Genomic DNA, 19,918 nt, shown 5'->3' with positions numbered 1-19,918 from the left:
TTAACTGATTTACTGATTTATATTCTCATTTCAACTGCTCCTCTCCCATTTGCATAGCTAATATATTAAATTATATGTTGTAATATCTCCTAGTATATCGCCCTTGTATTTTACCATAAGTAGTTTTCTAACTATTTCTAACTATTATCCCAGTCTTTGACTTAACATACCTCTAATCCATCTTTGTAAAACCCCAAACTGATTATGTCACTCTTCTGATTTAAAAAAAAAAATTGTATTTTATAGATAAATCTCCTTAATGTGTACAGTCTTTGATGATTTGATCTCCGAATTTAGCTATGTGACCCATTACTAAACTGCTAACAGGTACTAAAACAAAGAGTACTCTGTGTTTTCCCATGGATCTTCTATTAGTAATGCACTTTCTTCTCATCTCTACCTGATTAACTCTTACTTAGCCTTCAAAACCATTCCAATGGCTGTGCTTCTCAGTAACCCCTCTGACCTCACCAAGTGGATATAATCACTCTCTCCCCTGTGTTTTGTTTTCACAGCTACAAAAACTGCATAGCTACTATCTGGTAACATATGCTGGTTAATTTTGACTTGATTTACATACATAAGATAGCTTAATAAACATGAAATTAAACAAACAAAAAAATTTCTCAAGATAAAGTATATGGTTATGTGGCGACCTCCAAAGTCTCCAGTAAAGCACCAAGGCTCCCTTCATCTTTTCATTCTGACTTCCTCAGTGTAGCTTCCATCCTCAAGGCCACCAGTTGGTCCCAGAAGCCAGCTAGAGAGCTATTGACTATGCCTGTTTTCCAGGTTGCAGGAAAAGAGATAATGATCATGGTAAAGAACACATCTTCCAATTGTAATTACAGATCATTTCAGGTAGTCCTACAAGATATCTTTGCATACATATCATAGGCAAAAAAAAAAGTCTCATGACCATACTTAGCTAGAAGGATGGGAATATAGTCTATTTGCTAGGTAATTTATTTATCCAACAGATCGTACTGTAAAATAAAAGCTCAATCGATAGTGGGTTGACCCCTAACAGTTTATGCCACATTCCTTACTAGGTTATGAGCTATTTAAGGAGTGCCTAATTATGCCTGGTGTGAACAACACATGGCTTGGCATATTAGGCACATTAAAAGTTTATCGAAGATGAAGTAGTAATCAAAAAACTCCCGACACACAAAGCCCTGGACCAGATGGTTTCACAGAAGAATTCTAGAAAACATTTAAGGAATAGCTAACCCATATTCCAAAAAAATCCTAAAATAATGGAAGACTCCCAAACTCTTTTTATGAAGCCAGCATCATTTTAATCTCAAAACCAGATAAAGACAGAGAAAGAAAGAAAACTACAGGCCAATATCACTGATGAACATAGACGCTAAAATCCTCAACAAAATATTGGCAAACCACATCCAACAATACATTAAAAAGACCATACAACATGACCATCCCTGGGATTCACCCCAGGGATGCAAGGATGGTTTAATATTCACAAATCAGTAAATGTAATACATCACATAAACAAAAGCAAAAACAAAAATCACATGATCATATTGATAAATGCATAAAAAGCATTTGATAAGGTACAGTACCCGTTTATGATAAAAACACTCAGCAAAGTGGAAATAGAGGGAGCATTCCTCGACATAATAAAGGCCATATATGAGAGACCTACAGCCAACATCATACTCAATGGGCAAAAGCTAAAAGCTTTTCCACTAAGATCAGGAACAAGACAAGATTTTCACCATTTTTCTTCCATATAGCATTGGAAGTTTTAGCCACAGTGATCAAATAAGAAAAGGAAATAAAAGGCATCCAAATTGGAAAGGAGGAAACAAAACTTTCATTGTTTGCAGATGACATGGTGGTGTACATAGAAAATCCTATAGATTCTACCCCAAAACTGCTCGACATAAAAAATGGATTTGGCAAAACAGGGGGATTCAAAGTCAATATCCAGAAATCAAAGGCATTTTTGTATACCAACAATGAAACAGCAGAAGCAGAAATCAAGAAAAAAAATCTATTTGATATAGCAAAAAGAAAAATAAAATACCTAGGAATAAACCTAACCAAGGAGGTAAAAGACTTGTATGTAGAAAACTACACAACACTGAAGAAAGAAATCATGAAAGACATGAACAAATGGAAACATATACCGTGTTCATGAATTGGAAGAATTAACATCATCAAAATGTCCATATTCCCCAAAGCAATTTACAGATTCAATGCAATACCTATTAAAGTACCAATGGCATATTTCACAAACATAGAACAAACACTTCAAAAATTTGTATGGAATTATAAATGGCTCCAAATAGCCACTGCAATTTTGAGAAAGAAGAACAAAGTAGGAGGGATCACAATACCTGATATCAAACTGTATTACAAGGCTACTATAATCAAAACAGCCTGGTGCTGACATAAAAACAGGCACATGGACCAATGGAACAGAACAGAGAGCCCAGAAATAAACCCAACTCTCTACAGTCAATTGATATTTCACAAAGCGGGCAGCAACATAAAATGGAGCAAAAATAGCCTCTTCAACAAATGGTGTTGGGAAAACTGGACAGCTACATGCAAAAAAATGAAACTCGAGCACCAACTTATGCCACACACCAAAATAAATTTAAGGTGGATAAAAGACTTAAATATAAGCCATGACACCATTAAAGTCCTAGAGGAGAACATAAGCAGGAAAATCTCAGATATTTCACACAGCAACTTTTTTACTAATATGTCCCCTAGAGCAAGGGACATAAAGGAAAGAATAAACAAATGGGATCTCATCAAAATAAAAAGCTTCTGCATGGCTAAAGAAAACAGTATTAAAATAAAAAGAGAACCAACTGTATGGGAAAACATATTTGCCAATGATACCTCAGACAAAGGTCTAATCTACAAAATATACAAAGAACTTACACGACTTCACTCTAAGAAGACAAGCAACCCAATTAAAAAGTGGTCAAAGGACTTGAACAACACTTCTCCAAGGAGGACATACAGAAGATCCAGACACATGAAAAGATTCTCAATATTGCTAGTTATCAGAGAGATGCAAATTAAAACCACAATGAGATACCAGTCATAATCGCCATCATAAACAAAGCAACAAACAACAGGTGTTGGGCAGGTTGTGGGAAAAAGGGGACCCTAGTGCACTGTTGGTGGAATTGAAGACTGGTACAACAACTATGGAAAACAGTATGGAATTTTCTCAGAAAACTAAAAATGAATCTGCCTTTTGACCCAGCAATTCCACTGCTAGGATTATACCCTAAGAATCCTGAAACACCAACCCAAAAGCACCTATGCACCCACATGTTCATAGCAGCACAATTTACAATAGCCAAGTGCTGGAAGCACCTAAGTGCCCTAGGTAAATGAATGGATCACAAAACTGTGGCACATTTACACAATAGAATACTAGATAGCAGAAAGAAAGAAGGAGCTCCAACCCTTTGCAACAGCATAGATGGAACTGGAAAGCATTATGCTGAGTGAAATAAGCCAGGCGGTGAAATACAAATACCATATAATCTCACCTTTAACTGGAACCTAAACAACAAAACAAACAAGCAAGTGAAATATAACCAAAGACACTGAAATAGAGAACAGGCTGACAGTGACCGGAGGGGAGAGGGGAAAGAATTTCAGGGGAAAAGGGGGAAGGATTCACCGGAACAAGTATAAAGAACACATGGACAAAAACTAAGGTGGGGGGTGGGAATGGGAGGGAGGTGGGGAGCACTGGGGGGAGTGGGCTGGGATGGGAGTAAAAGACAGAAAACTTACTTGAACAACAGTTAAAATAGAAAACATAAAAATAAAGTTTATTGAAGTATGCTTTCAGATAGTTAAGAAGCATGTGCATATAGATTGCAGCAAGTTATTTCAAGAGGTTTACTAGCAATCAGCACTTGAAAAGAAAATATTCTAGATATTAACCTAAGTAGCCAAATTTTCCTCATTTTTAAAAATTTGTGAAATTAAAGCCCTAAAATGTTGAAAATTCTTACCTAATATTAATTTTATCAATTTGAAGTATGTTTAGGCATATTCAGCCGCTGAGAGGATTAAGAAAAATATTACAAGAAAAAATAAAGAATTCAGAAACTTTGTCTATGAAAGTTTATATAGTCAGTAACTCACGCTAACAGATTTTAGAAACTGTTGTGGAAAGAATACTCATTCTTTAAAATATTTCATTGACAAAATACTATATAATAGGATAAAACATAGAAGTATAAATAAGCAAAGGGAAAGGTCACAAAATATTAACCTTGTCTGTGGTCCCTACCTAGCATGAGTGGGTAGATTAAGGCACCACCAGGAAATGATTACTGAACTTCAAAGTTCTGAAGCTACTAAATTTTTGGCCAATTTTTATAAAACTAATGCTTAATAGTCATTCAGTTTTTTAATCGCAACTATTTGTTTTTAAACCTTTCAATTAATCTGGGTTATACTTCTTAATGTTCTGATTAATTATCAGTGGATCTGTGAAGGGTTGGTTTACCCATTATGTCAAGTAAAAGGGGAAGTGGTACAAATGAAACCACAGTCAATCAACAAAGCCCTATTATTGAAAAGAACCTTTGGGGAACATTCAGAGTATTTTACATACTGGAAGACAAGATACATTGAATTTTTGTCCCACAAAGTACAAGTAACCTTTGCTGACACGATCAATACTTTATTGATCATGTGTGAAATGTCAGACACTGTTTCAGGAGAGTAAAAGAGTCCTGTTCTAGATACATAGAGCCTAGAATCTGGTAGAAGAGACAGATATTAATCAAATAATCACAGCAGTGGATGTGTAACTATGGGAAAAGAAGTGAATTGAGTGAAATAAGCATGATATTGTAATAGCATTTATAAAGGAATCCTGAACCAACAGGAAGAGGAAGTAGGCTCCATATAAAACTTTCCTAAAGTTAAAACATTACTTTAACACTATTGTGGAGAAATACAAATAATTATTGATTAGGAGGTTTTGATTAGTGAGTTGTAACAGAGTTCAGTGAATGGGATACTTAAAAGCCTGTATTATCAAAGCACAGTAATAAATTATAGGCACTTGACACAATTTTTCAGTGAATTTTGATAGAGAAAATGTCCGCCAATTAGTTTTATTTTATTCTAAGGATCAGGTTTTTAGAGGTTTATCACAATTACTTTTACCCACCTACAGGGGATTTTTCTCATCATTGAGCTGCAGTTCGAGGCATGTTTTATGCTAAAAACAGGAAAGATGCTCTCTTCACAGTTGATCCTAGAAAAGATTGCTTTAGGCTGTGTTTATTAGTTAACAAAAGCAGCACTTCTGCCAGGTTAGAGCTGTGCACTTCAATATGATAGCCACTAGCTAAATATGACTTATTTACACTTGAAAAAAATCCTTAAAAACTTAAAAATTGTATTTCTCAGTTTCACTAGCCACATTTCAAGTGCTCAATATAGCTATATGTAGCCAGTGATTTATGTGTTGAACAACAGAGAACATATCCACCACCAGCAAAATTTCTACTGTATGGTGCTGGTCTAAGTATATAAAATCGAGTGGCTTGTATGACTCAGAGAAAACGCAGCCTTCAATCATCAAATGGCTGTATAAAATCTGTGTTGGTTTGGCAGCAGAGAGCAGAGGGCCCCCAGGGACTAACCTTACATTGACCCATTTTTCATGAGACTCTTACTATATTTTATTAAGAACAACAACACATAATCATGAAAGAATTAAAAAAAAACAGACACAGACAAGAGTATAGCGATTGCCAGGGGAAAGGAGGCTGGGAGGAGGTGGAAAAGGTCAAAGGGGAGATAAACGGTGGTGGAAAGGGACTTGACTTTGAGTGGTGAGCACATGGTGCAGTGTGCAGATGATGTGTCATAGAATTGTACACTTGAATCCTATATAATTTTATTAACCAATGTCACCCCAATAAAGTCAATTAAAAAATCTACTTTCCACCTCCATGTCAAGCCTTTATATTATTAGAGATTTAAAAGATGAATCTCATTGAATGTAGGATAATATCAGGTTACATCAATGGTAAAAAATAATAATAACTCCCAACTTCCAGTCAAGATACTGGCATAGGTAAACACAGTACTTGCTTCCTCCCACAACCACATCAAAATTACAAGTAAACTACAGGACAACCATTACTCAGAGCTACCTGAAATCTTGCTGAATGGAAGTCCTACAATTATGGAAAAAGAAACCACATCAAAAATGAAAGGTGGGGTGGCGACACCGAATGACTGGTCCCACACCCAGGAGTGGTGAATAAAAATCAGGATAGCTATCTGAGCTGCAGAGCTCCCCCTGAGGAACAAGGAGTCCAGGCCCACACCAGCACCCCCAGCCCAGGGTTCCAGGACCAGTAAGATAAGTCCCCATAACTCCTGGCTGTAAAAATCAGTAGGGATTGAGGCTGTGGGAAATAGAGGGTTTCTGGAATCCCAGACAAATTATCTTAAAGGGCCTGAGCACAGACTTACTTCAGCTCACTTTCTCTAAACTGGGGCAGCAGCTTGAAAAGCACCAGAGACAAATGGGGAGGAATGTTCTCCCAGACTGAAGTGCTGGCAGTGGCCATTGTTCCTTTGAGGAGCCCTCCCCACACAAAGCCAGTATGCAGGTGTCAAATCTGAGACTCTATCAACCTGGCTCACACTATTTGTTCCACCCTAGTGATTCCCTCAGGCTCTGCCCTACCCAACATTTGGACCCGCCCAAGTTGTTTTCAGTGGCTTTTCCATTCAAATGATTTGTCTTGGCTCATGCTTCAGATTTTCCTAAATTCTCTCAGACAAGTAGCATCTGGCCTCAGCCTAGCCCATACCTCTCACTAAGCAGCCCCAGTCCTGGCAATAGCAGTGGCCAGGCTTGGTCCACAGCTGGGCCTCACCTAGGCCCCTCCAAGCTCAGCACAAGTAGCAGCCATCTGTGGATTGCTTTGGAGCCTATGTTGGGTGGTTCCAGGCAGAACACAGGCTGTGGCTGACCTTGGCCTACACTTCCAAGAGGCCTCAGAGACTCCACACCCAGTGGACAGACCCCATCAAAACACCCCACCACCTCTATATGTAACACACTCAGGAGGTAGACTCAGCAGGCAACAGAGCCCTGCTGAAGTAAGTCTTGTTCTGTGGGATGGGGCCCTGTACAACTGATCTTCCACCATCAGAGGTTGCTGGTTAGTGCTCACAGTCAGTCTTTGTAGCTAATCAGCCTGAGAGTAAATCTCACCCATTGACATGCCAACCCCAATCAAGGCAGCTCAACTATAAGAGGAGGGTGTACACTCCCCACACAGGGGGTGCAGTTCAAGTGCCCAGCTTGGATGACCCAGGAGGCTGCTCCACTGGACCCGAGGGACACCTACTACATCATATCACACTACCAACCTGGGAGCCATAGCAGCTCTACCTAATACTTAGAAACAAACACAGGGAAGGTGCCATAATGAGGAGAAAAAGAAACATCTCCCAAATGAAAGAACAGAAAAAAACATTTAAAGAACTAAAACAAAATGGGGTCAAGCAATCTACTAGATGCAGAGTTCAAAACACTAGTTATAAGGATGCTCAATGAACTTTGAGAACCTCAACAGCATAAAAAGTAGTCAGAAATGAAGCATACACTAGTTAAAATAAAGAATAATTTACAGAAAATCAACAGTAGAGAGAATTGATCCAAGAATTAAATCAGCAATTTAGAATATAAGGAAGCAAAGAACACCCAATCAGAACAGCAAAATGAAAAAGAATCCAAATGACCTCAGAACCCAAAATTATATTAAACTATAAAACTAGTTTAAACATAGAAATGAGAATACTAAGATTTGTAATGTCATTCCATACTTTTAGTTTTTATCAAGTACTGGATTACTATTTCTGTTGTATAACACTTTCATCTGGTTGCTAGTAAACCAGGTTTTTAATTGTAACTGCCATTGTTGAAAATAGTGTGATATCTTAACATTAAATGTTTTAGCATATTGATAAATGCTAGAAACATTATGAATACTTGCATTCTTGTATTTTGTATGTTCATATATTTCAGGTCTTTTACATTATAAATTTTGAGAAGGAAGGAATACTGTGTTGATAGATAGTAGTATCTTAGATGCATATTGTGATGGAATTATGTAATTTATGTAATTATTAGTATATTTTATATACAAATATACCAGAATGTACATTTTCACACTTCACACATATCACATATGGCCAATAAAATACCAGAAGATTCTGTAATAAATCATATACTTTGCGTATAAATTGCTTTTTTGTTATAAAATGATCAAAATTATTGGTGATCATTGACAAATGATCTTTTTTTTTTTTTAGGTTTGATTGTTAATACCTGTGAGTTTGCTGTCTTTTTACTATTCACAGTTTAATCTTCTTTTTCTTAGATAAGTCCCTTTAACATTTCATGTAATAAGGGCTTGGTGATGATGAACTCCTTTAACTTGACCTTATCTGAGAAGCACTTTATCTGCCCTTCCATTCTAAATGATAGCTTTGCTAGATAGAGTAATCTTGGATGTAGGTCTTTGCCTTTCATGACTTCAAATACTTCTTTCCAACCTCTTCTTTCCTGCAAGGTTTCTTTTGAGAAATCAGCTGATAGTAGTATGGGAACTCCTTTGTAGGTAATTGTCTCTTTTCCTCTTGCTGCTTTTAAGGTTCTCTCCTTATCTTTAGTTTTGGGAAATGTAATTATGATGTGCCTTGGTGTGTTCCTTCTTGGGTCCAACTTCTTTGGGAGTCTCTGAGCTTCCTGGACTTCCTGAAAGTCTAGTTCCTCTGCCAGATTGGGGGAGTTCTTCATTTTTTTTCAAATAAGGTTTTCATTTCTTACTCTTCTTCTTCTCCTTTTGGCACTCCTGTGATTCAGATATTGGAACATTTACAGATGTCCTGGAGGTACCTCAGCCTCTCTTCATTTTCTTGAATTCCTGTTTCTTCATTTTGTTCTGGTTGAATGTTTCTTTCTTCCTTCTGTTCCAAACCCTTGATTTGAGTCCTGGTTTCCTTCCCGTCACTGTTGGGTTCCTGTAGATTTTTCTTTATTTCACATAATGCAACCTTCATTGCTGCCTGGGTCTTTTTTTATGCTGTTGAAATACCCAGTGAGTTCCTGTAGCATCCTGATAACCAGTACTTTGAACTCTGCATCTGATAGGTTGGCTATCTCTTCATTGCTTAGTTGTATTTTTTCTGGAGCTTTGATCTGTTCTTTCATTTGGGCCATTTTTTTTTTGTTCTTATTGTCTTGGCATGCCTGTTATGTATAAGGGGCAGAGCCTTAGGTGTTCACCACAGTGGAGTAACCCATGTCACTGCATTGTGACACTATGTATGGGGGAAGGAACAGTACTACTTGCTCTACTCTCTGCTGGTTTTCAGTCACTTCCCCCACTACCCACAATCAAATTGGGCCCTTCTGGTACTGATTCCCAGTGGGTGGGCTACAAGCCCATTCTAGGACCCTGTGGATCTTTTCAACAAACTCTCCCATGAGGCTGGGAGTTTCTCCTGCTTCCACCTCAGCCCCCACTAGTGTTTTCGATCAAAGGTTTGAGGCTTTATTTACCCAGGCTGGAACTCTGGGTTGTGAGGTCTGTCTTGCTTCCCAGCTGTTCCTCCTGGTTTATCTGCATGCAAATGTGGGACCACCTAGTCTACCAACTGCCACCTTGCTGTGAGTCCTCTCCACCCAGCTGCCTGTCTCAGCCCCTCCTACTGGTCTGGATGAATATTTTTTCTTTAACTCTTTGGTTATTGGACTTTCATACAGTTCAATTTTCTGTCAATTCTGGTTGTTTTTTTGTTTTTAAATTTGATGTTGTCCTTCTTTTGGTTGTGCAAGGAGGCACAGTGTGTCTACCTACACCTCCATCTTGGCTGGAAGTCCCTAAAGGTAGTTTTTAAAGATATAAAAAATTTAAGTGCAGGTAAAAAAAAATCAAAGAGCATCTATTAGTAAAGGAGGCAGAAAAAAAGATATTATCTTGTAGCTCAATAAGCATTGATTGTATATCATTTTCTTAAGCACATGATCAGAAACAAAGGATCCACTGGAATGGAATACAGTATCTTCTTTATTTTACCTTGGATGTTTCATGTTGATTTCCCTCTGGTCTCCACAGAATATATTCACACGGATTAACTATTTGTCTTTGTTCCAAGCTTTCAGAAAATAAAGCCTGAGAGGGGATTAATGTACTTATGCTTTATTGGTAGCTAAAATTCAAGGCAGTGAAGATGAAGAAATTAAGAGAGATGAGGAAAGAAAGATGCAAATGAAGTTATAAGAAATAATGCTAAGCAGTACACTGTTTATTTTACTGTTATCACTGTTTATTTAATGATGGTTTAGTCATACAAGTTTAATACAAACACACTTATGAATTTGCTTTTCTTCAGAAATCATACTTGGAAAGGTTACATAAAAAAGTCTGTCCCAAAACTTTTAAGAAATATTCATTAATTAAAAATAAGTCTGATTAAGATGCTTTACCAGGATACGTGAATGAAAACAAAAGGAAATGACAATCTTTATCTTGTTTGAAGAATGTATTTTGAAGGATATATTTTAAACTTTGGAAATCACTTAAAGGTAAATAAGATGGGTGGCCATAAGGAATACTATTTATAAAATAAACAGAGTTGTTGAGGTTCCTTAAAAAAAAGACTGAACTTTAGGCTTTTGTAATAGGAGGCGCTCATGAGTGACTGCCTCAGGGAGCAGCAGTTGTGGGAGGGCTGCGTTGACCACGGGCTGGCAGCACCTGTGGACAGCAATGCGCCACTGTTTCCCAGAAAGAGGAAGAGATGTACTTTGTCACTTTCTCTTGCTTCTAGTGAAGAGTAAATGCCTACCATCATTAAGGAAACAGAAATTAAGTCTAAAGGAAGGCAGCTTTTTTCACACCGAGGGAAGAGTATGGCTTACGTGTACGTGTTTCCCTGGCCATTCAACACTGCCAGGCAGTTCTGCAGCAATGGTAGGTTACCCTTTGCATGCTTCTATTTTAGCTCTGTAAATTCCATTAATTTTTTTCTGAATGCCACGACGCTTCTTCTCTTAAAATGTGAATTCTTGTTTTGCAGATTCCGATATTTTTTCAAACTTCTGATAACATAATTGTTGGGATATTTCAGCCTGGAGAACATCTTTACTTTTTGCTCTTACTTTAGCCAATGGTTTATTAGCATTTTCATAATCCACTAGTGACCTAGATCTTCAACTGAGGAGATCTTAGAAGCTTGAGATTCTCTTAAACAATATTTTAAAAGGTCAGAAAGTTTGAGGACCTCATCAGCAGACACACTTGCTTCTCTTGTTCTTGTTTTATCAAACAGTTCTGAAACTTCGAGAAAAAAATTTGCAAATATTTGTGTAATCTTGAGTTCCTGAAGCATATAGTGAAGAACCCACTCCATTATTATCATCTGCAGCACTTCTGTGGGAACTTGTCATCCTGTCAGATTGAGCACATGAATCCTTAACTCAGTTCTGACATTCTAAAAGGAATGTTCGTTCATGCTCCAGGAAATTACCTACATCCTTTACTCCTGAAACAATTACTCCATCTGCTGATTTAACCATGCTTTTAAAGAAACCTGAAAGTTTCTCTTATTTTTTTCCATGCACACTGAAATCTTGATTACATTCCAAGAAGACATGGAAATTTAAATCTTTTCTCAAAATAGGACGTACTGCCACATGGCACAGGATGCTTCACGCACTGCAACAGTCTTGTTGAATATTGCCAAATACTCAACTTCCAGGACCTGTTTCATCTTTGTGAATTCCTCCTTCATCATGGACCCTTCTCCAAGCTTCTGTAGTGTTTCCCTTGAAGCATCAGAATCAGGTCTTGGTGGTGCTGGAGGGATAATGTAACCGGCATAGTCTTCATTTTCAACAAAGGACTCATGAAGCCAGAAAAATTTCTCATGTTGCCTAACAACAGAGAATTCATTTTGTTTAAAATCTGGAAATGAACTCTTTGTGTGTACAGTGAATTTTACTTTCTCTCTTTCACTAATGACATCAGAAATGTCCACTTGCAGAGCAGTGTCACTTTGAAGATCTACATTTATTGTTTCAAGTCCACGGTCCTCCTCTGAGGTGAAATGAGGCCTTTGTGCAGTCCTTCTGGCAGGGTTACAGGGGTCGGTGGGCCTGGAGCACATGCAGGGGAGAGGACAGAGTGAGGAAGACACACAGGGAGACATTAATGCCAGGCTGGTGGCACCCCACCGCCCCATGCCCTGTGCCTGCCTTGCACCCACCACCCTCACCATGTGTCCAGGGGTCAGTGACGCTCAACAGCACACTTTATAAAGAGACAAGGTAGATCATTCAGTGGTGTTTTCACTCATTATGTGAGGCTTCTCTGGAAAATTTGCAAGGAAAAAACATACCCTGGACAAGTCCATGAAAGTGGAGGTAAAGAAAGATGTATGTGCCCTACTCTCTCTCACCTCCCATTTCCCATTGGTCAAGATTCATAGAATGAGGAGTGGACCCCACAGCCAGGATGTATTATCAAACACAGTGGCAATCCATCCCCACTTGGAAATGAAAGTAGTAGGTATTACTAGGTCATAGTATGTAGCATCTGCAAGCCCTGGAGTTCAGTTGGGACTCCAGCGAGATTAAGGAGCTTGGCAAGGACACCAGCAGAGGCAGAAGTGTGGACCAGGTTGTGGACCAAGTCATGTTGGAGGGGGAGCAATTGAGACTGCATTTCTGTGTTTTCCTAGCATCCTTGCTTTTGAATGATAGTTTAGGTTGTGCATACTATAATTTGATGTCTTTTCCCCAGCACTTTGATCACGCCATTGTCTTCTGACCTCTATTGCTTCTCATTCTAATTATCAGATAACTTGCTTTTCTCCCAGGAAAGTTTTAAGATTTTTCTCTTTATTTTTGACATTTCATAGTTGTATTGTGTTTGTCAAGGTACAGAATTGTTTAACTTTATCTTGCTTAGCTTTGTATCTATATTTTCTAAATAGGGATTCAGCACTTCAGTCTGGATATTAAATATTGACATTTTCACTTCTTCTGAATATTTAATGGGAAGAGAAATTTAAGGCAGACCATTCTGCAAATCTATTATAATTCTAATACCATAGTCTCCCTTCCTTTATCTTTATTTTATATTTTCTACCTCGAAACCTCAATATCCTTTCTAACTCATTAATCTTCTCTTCAATTCTTCCAATCTGATGTTCATCCAGTTTACTGAGGTTGTTTTGGTTATTGTTGTATAATTTCAAGGGCTACATTTTTCTCTCTAGGATTTATCTTCAGTACTTTTTTATGGACACATACTTTTTATTTCTTAACAATCTTTTTAGTATTATAATCATTTCTCCTTTTTTTCTTTTGTGTATTTTAAGATTTTAAATATACATAGTACATCTTTTTCAAATTATTCAAATATAATTCTATTACTGGATAGACATCTGTGTGATGGCTATCTTTCATGATTGGTTTTATTCTTTGTATGCTCTGAAATGTTGGTGTGCTTTCTTCAGTGGGTCTGTCCTTGTTTCTGTGTTTATTTTTCTTAATCCCCCCTTTCTCACCTTTCTATGTGTGGCTGTTTTACTGTTGTCTTTACCTGCCTTGCTCTTTTATTGGCAACCAGACTTCCCATAATGCAAGGACAGTATGGAAATATCACTCAGCTAGTTGAGGCTTGGCCCAGCTTTGGTGGAGCAACAATTTGTGCTTCCTCCCAACCCTCTAGGCAACAAGTTGATATTTGCCTGGAACCATAAGTGCCCTGGCCTGGTGTCTTATTTCACACACAGATGCTGGCTCTGTTCTTCTACCCATTTTTTTTTAGGAGATGAATACAAGGCCACTTCTGTTTACTCCTTGTCATGGAACTCAAAAAGCCTGTGAATGAAGCCACACGTACTGTTAAAGTTTTTATTCTTCTTTTGGTCTTCAGAGATGTTTACCTTGCTTTTGGTTGTAGTCATGTGTTTTAAATACATATGCGGTACATCATCAATCTTTGATTTTTGGAGGAAGAGCAGGGGAAATATTCTACATGACTTGAACAGCATCCTCCTTGCAGGTGACTTTATATGAATAAAGGCCATTAGAAGCAGTTACCAATCTAAATACAAGCTTTCTATGAGAGCAGGAAAGAAATGGTCCTTCTGTAACAATTACAGTTACAGGTACCACTTGTTTCATTGGGGAAGATCACTTATGTGTTATGATTTCAGAGTATTCATTAGTTCTTTAACCTACTTGTGTCCCAGTGTCTGAAATTTCAGGAAGAGTTCAAGCATTTAAGGTAGATTCCAGACAGCCTTTCCCTGGTGGTAAAATACACATCTCCTTATGTTAGATAAGAATCGAGGCCTTCTGGGTCATTTATGTGTCACTGCCCTCTCTCAAATCAGTTTGTCAAATCTTTCCTGCAATCAAGTATTGATTAGAAAGACAGAAAGAATATGAGTACACTCCTTGCCTCGCGTGTAGATTTGGGTGATAAATAGTCTTGTTTTTAAAAGAATGCTGGTCTTAGAGTTGGTGAAAAAGGTGCGATCACTCATAGCTCTGTCATCTTGGATGGATTGTTGTATTCTATAAAGTTTAGTTTCCTTAGTTTTTTATTGAATGCATTGGTTTCCTTCGTTTCTTAAATGGAATCTTTAGGAAGGTTGTGTGAGATGATATACATAGTAGTACTTGGCATATATTAGCTCCTTATACATGTTAGTGAAAAGACAGAAAGTAAAAAACCAGACAGGTAAAACTTGGAGCTCCAAAGATGTTTCCAAAGTTATCTACTTAGTTATGCCTTTGTCAGTCAAAAATTCAAAAAGCTAATCTGCATAAATAATTTAAGTCCTAATACTGCAAAATTAGACATCTGTTTATTAACTTTAAGGATGTGCTTTAGGTATAAAAATTTTATAATCATGGCCTCAAAGGAAATCATTCAGATTGAATATGCTTGAATTAACTACTGAAACCAAATATTCTGAATAAATTTGTTGTCATTGCACATTTACTATTTTCATTGACAATTAATTTTCAGTGGGGACTGTAAACTAACACATTTGCCAAGAGCAAAACAAATCATTTTGCAGAATGCCTAAGTAGGCAGCAAAGGGCAACTGAGTTTGTTGCTAGCTAAATGTGTTTGCTTTCAGTAGTCCTATGAGAAATATCATAGCCCGGGACATTGCCATAGAACTAAATCAAATTATGCACGTAGGTAATTTAGGCCCACAAATTAGCCTCACATTCCATACTGCTCATGAAATAATCACAATTAATTGTCATGTTATCAAAACTGAGCCCAAAGGATAGTAATAACCATACCTTATATTTTCATCATTCCTTGCAGTTTCCAGAATACTTGTATAGGCATTGTCTGACTTCAGCCTAACTATAAATGTATAATGTAGGAATTACTACCTTGAATACGCAGATGAGGAAACTGAGGTTAAGAGACTTGAAATGATCTTCTTGAGTTAATTTTAGCTTTTTCATCTATACTTTAGTTGGCAGAGCTGATCAAAATTTCTGGTGTCTAACAGAGTGTCATCTACATTGTGGGTGGTGTTTAAATTTTCTATAGCAGTATATGAGATTCACTGAATTGTGGGTGATATAATATATTCAAAATAGTATTCTAAAGATTGATGATTCATGTTATAGACTATCACTAAAATATGCATTTTTAGCATATAGTAAAAATCAGTGATTTTGAGATCTTCACTCTTGAGAAATATATTTATTTTGGAAATTTCTAGCATTTTACAACTTGTTATATAACTCCAACTATTAATGAAAGCAATTTGTAGGTATAATTTTGTACAATACCGCAAAACCAAGCAACAAGAAAGGAAAAACTCTGCCTTACTCCTGATTAAGTATAACATGTCCTGATATGTCCAAAATTATCTTATGAGACATCAGATATGGAGCTCAAATAACTACACTAAAGGATTAAGCCCAGGGCTTGCCTTAACAACAAGTTCAGATTCCTTTTGTTGAGACTTTGCACTAACATGTCAGCATGTTTTAAATATAGCTTAGTTCCTCCTGAGCAAAAGGGTCATTGTAATATCTATAGCAGCACATATTTCTATGGCTTTATATTTCAGCTCTCCAGTGGGTTTTAAGAATTATTTGTATGATATTAAGTGAGGTACTGCTCCTCATATTTAAAAAACAGTAAAAATTGTTTCTGTCTTTTGTACCCTTTTCCTTTTGTCTGAATTGTTTGCCTTGGCCTTATTCACCTGTATTTCTTTCCACTGTGTCCTTCCATGTGCCAATGTTATGATGGTGATGTATGTCACTATCAGTCTAAGAAAAACAGGCCTACTCCAAAGGCAAGTGCCCACACCTCCTAGCCACCATCACTCCCCTCATGCCCCCACCATCATACAGGAAAACAACGAACAAAACTCTACTATTTGCTATTTGTTGCTTTGTTTATGATAGCCATTCTGACCGGTATAAAGTGGTATCTCAATGTGGTTTTAATTTGCATCTCTCTTATAGCTAACAATATTGAGCATCTCTTCATATGTCTCTGGATCCTCTGTATGTCCTCCTTGGATAAATGTCTGTTCAAGTACTTTTCCCATTTTTTAATTGGGTTAGTTGTCTTCTTAGAGTGAAGTTGTGTGAATTCTTTGTATATTTTGGAGATTAAACCTTTGTCTGAAGTATCATTGGCAAATATGTTTTCCCAACCAGTTGGTTGTCTTTTTATTTTAATACTGTTTTCTTTAGCCGTGCAGAAGCTTTTTATTTTGATGAGATCTCATTTGTTTATTCTTTCCTTTATATTCCTTGCTTTAGGGGACATATCAATAAAAATGTTCCTGCATGAAATATCTGAGATTTTCCTGCCAGTGTTCTCCTCTAGGACTTTAATGGTGTCATGGCTTATATTTATTTAAGTCCTTTATCCACCTTGAATTTATTTTGGTGTAGGGGAGCATGGGGGATGGGCTGGGATGGGAGTAAAAGACAGAAAACTGTACTTGAAAAATAATTAAATAAAAAAATAAAATAAAACCTCTACTATTTGCTTTTTCAACTGACTCACTATGTCTCCTTGGGAAAATTCTATTACTTGGACATTTTAGGCAGGGCTTCATTATGACTTTCATAGGTCTTTGGCAGTTTTTCCTTCTTAAACCCCTTTATCAATAATTTTAAAAATCTTACTTGAATGTTATTTTACAAGTGCACTGGTTTAAAGGTTAATATGTTCATATTATGTACTGAAACAGTTTTCACGTAAAAGTTTATGGGTTTTTTTTTCTGATTTTAAAAGAAGGGAAACTATTTACTCAGCCTGCTATACCTAAAGTATAAGTTAGCCCTGACTGTAAGTCCAAGCAATACTCAGGAAAATGAATTTAAAAAAATAAATTTTTAAAAAGTTTTGTGGGAAACTCTATTAATATTGATGCTCTTCCTGATGTTCAAGTATCTGGTACTTTTGCAGCACCAGAGAAGTAGGCAAATCATGCAAATGAAATGAAGACCAAATATAATTAATGTACCTAATCTCATACAAAAAAATTAGTCTAACATTCACTGAGACCTTACAATGTTCTGAAACTATGCTATGTGCCTTCTATACATGATCACATTTAATCTCATAAATACATCAAGAAATAGCTGTTGGTACCATTACCTCTCTTATACAAATACGGAGCCGAGGGTCAGAGGATAAAAGGATCGGTCCAGTGTTCCACACAAAATTGATGGTAGAAGCTCGATCTAAACTAATGTTTGAGGCTTAACCATGATGTTTATTCTACTTATTGTTTACTATATTATTTTAATGATTGTAATGTTTCAGCATTACTTTTATAATATAGTGTACATGTTCTTCTATTAATATTAATTGTTAAGATGGGAAAAGAAAACAATCTGTCTTCACTGTTTTATATCATAAAAAAGAACAGGAGCTCTAATTATAGCCTTGTTTTAACCCACTCTCTTTCCTGCACACACAAACACACACACTTGTGTGTTCACCTTGCACACCCACACAAACAGCACACATGCACTCTCACCTATCTCCCTCCCATATGTATAGTGTCAGATTCTTCAATATTTAGTCTTTCTTTTACTTTCAGTTCAACAAATGTTTTAGTTCACTAGCACAAATAATGTTAATATAAGAAAAACATATAAGAAAAAATGAATCTTTTTCTTAATGAATAAAAGCATTCCTTTTTAATGAAAGAAAAACTTCTTTCATTATGTTGACTAAGGGGTCATATCAGGTCCCAGTTCTGCTGATGTCCACAGCCCATTAGCTCCAGGAAACCTCTGTTCAGCTAAAAATAATGTGTATGGAAAGAATTGCACATTACTTGCCAAAATGAAAAAAAGAAGATAATGCAAGTGGGAAGATTAGTAAGCACTTTGGATGAAGAACTGTCACCAGCTAATGGCCTGAATTGGCAGTAACTATTCAGAGTAGACAGTGCTAAGATCCTACCCACCTGTGTCAAAAAGAAGCATGAGGGATATATAGTCTTGATACCTACTGCTCAGTCTATGCCTAAATTTCTGTCCCTATCCATAATTGTTTTGTTGCTCTAATTTATATGCACTGTTTCTCTTAGTGGATATTAATATGCATAAAGAATGTTTAGCAATATCAATTAAGTTTGAGTAGGGCAAAAATGAAAATTTCTACCATTTGTCATTTTGTTACAGTTCAATATCTAAATCTTCAGATATACTAAAATAGAACATTGATAAATTCAGATTACATTCATTAAATGTCTTTAAAATGGACTAAAGGGGAGAGTGGTGCATTAAACATTTCGATTGATCTGTGAAGCTACATTTTATTTCATGAAAGTCATCCCTGAACAGACACTGCTCATATATGAATGTCATTTTCATAGGGTGTGTTGAGGTGACCAAAAAGCAGCACAATGCCAGTCACACTCATTTCCTCTTTCTATTTATGACCTCGCTTGCTGGGCAATCCTGCCTCTAAAGTGAAAGGCAATTCTGGAGTAAACTCTTCTCACCTAGAGAGAGAAGTCTTAGGCTTGTGTGTGTGTGTGTGTGTGTGTGTGTGTGTGTGCACGCGCATGCGTGCACAGAGGCAACTACAGTGTTCTACATAAGAAATAAGTATTGTCTAGGTTCTAGAGAACTATTTTCTCTGAATCATATGTAGAATTTCTTAGGCTAAGGATCATTTTAAACTTCAGATTTTCCTATTCTAAGTTTGAGTCAAACTCATGGAGAGAATGGACTAGAAAAACTAGCATACGATAGAACTGCAGTGGTTTTCCAAACTGCAAATTCTTGTGTGCTGGAGTGTATAATTGCAGTGTGAAGCCTAGGTTAGAAGAATCTGTCATTTATACTTTTAAACCAGTCTCATACAACACTGGGGCTACTGAATAACTTCCTCTAAAAGTGGAGACAGCCTTAAGGGCTACTTTCAAAAGTACGTTCAGTACTTAACATGTTTTTCAACTAGTCTGCCATGCCTTTTAGCATTAATAATTTATACCCAATCATCTTGATCATTCTGGTTTCTTATCCCACTTGGCTGCCAATAAAAGCTCACATTTTATAATACATAAGTATATTGAAATCAATTAGAATCTGAAAAAACCATCATATAAAGAAAATACTATTATTTATGTATTTTAGATATATTTATTAGATATATTTATGGTTACAAAGTAATAAAGCATTTAAATGTTGATGTTTGAATGACAGTGAATGTTATCACATATTCTCTTTTACTGAAAACTGAAAAGTTAGCATTCATGCTGCCTGTCTCTACTGGAACCAATAAGTAGAGACAAGGATTGAATCTTTATGGGCATTTTATTCAGA

General features: G+C 36.7%; 1 pseudogene; it reads right to left on the bottom strand.

The window, feature by feature from the left end:
• Positions 1-10,974: 10,974 nt before the first annotated feature.
• Positions 10,975-19,573, bottom strand: LOC119051910 (sorting nexin-6-like; annotated as a pseudogene).
• Positions 19,574-19,918: the final 345 nt, after the last annotated feature.

The sequence above is a fragment of the Artibeus jamaicensis genome, unplaced genomic scaffold (assembly GCF_021234435.1).
Source record: "Artibeus jamaicensis isolate MK-2021 breed Jamaican fruit bat unplaced genomic scaffold, CSHL_Jam_final contig_3126, whole genome shotgun sequence".
Classification (NCBI taxonomy): Eukaryota; Metazoa; Chordata; class Mammalia; order Chiroptera; family Phyllostomidae; genus Artibeus; species Artibeus jamaicensis.
This window is presented reverse-complemented; position numbering and strand designations above follow the sequence as displayed.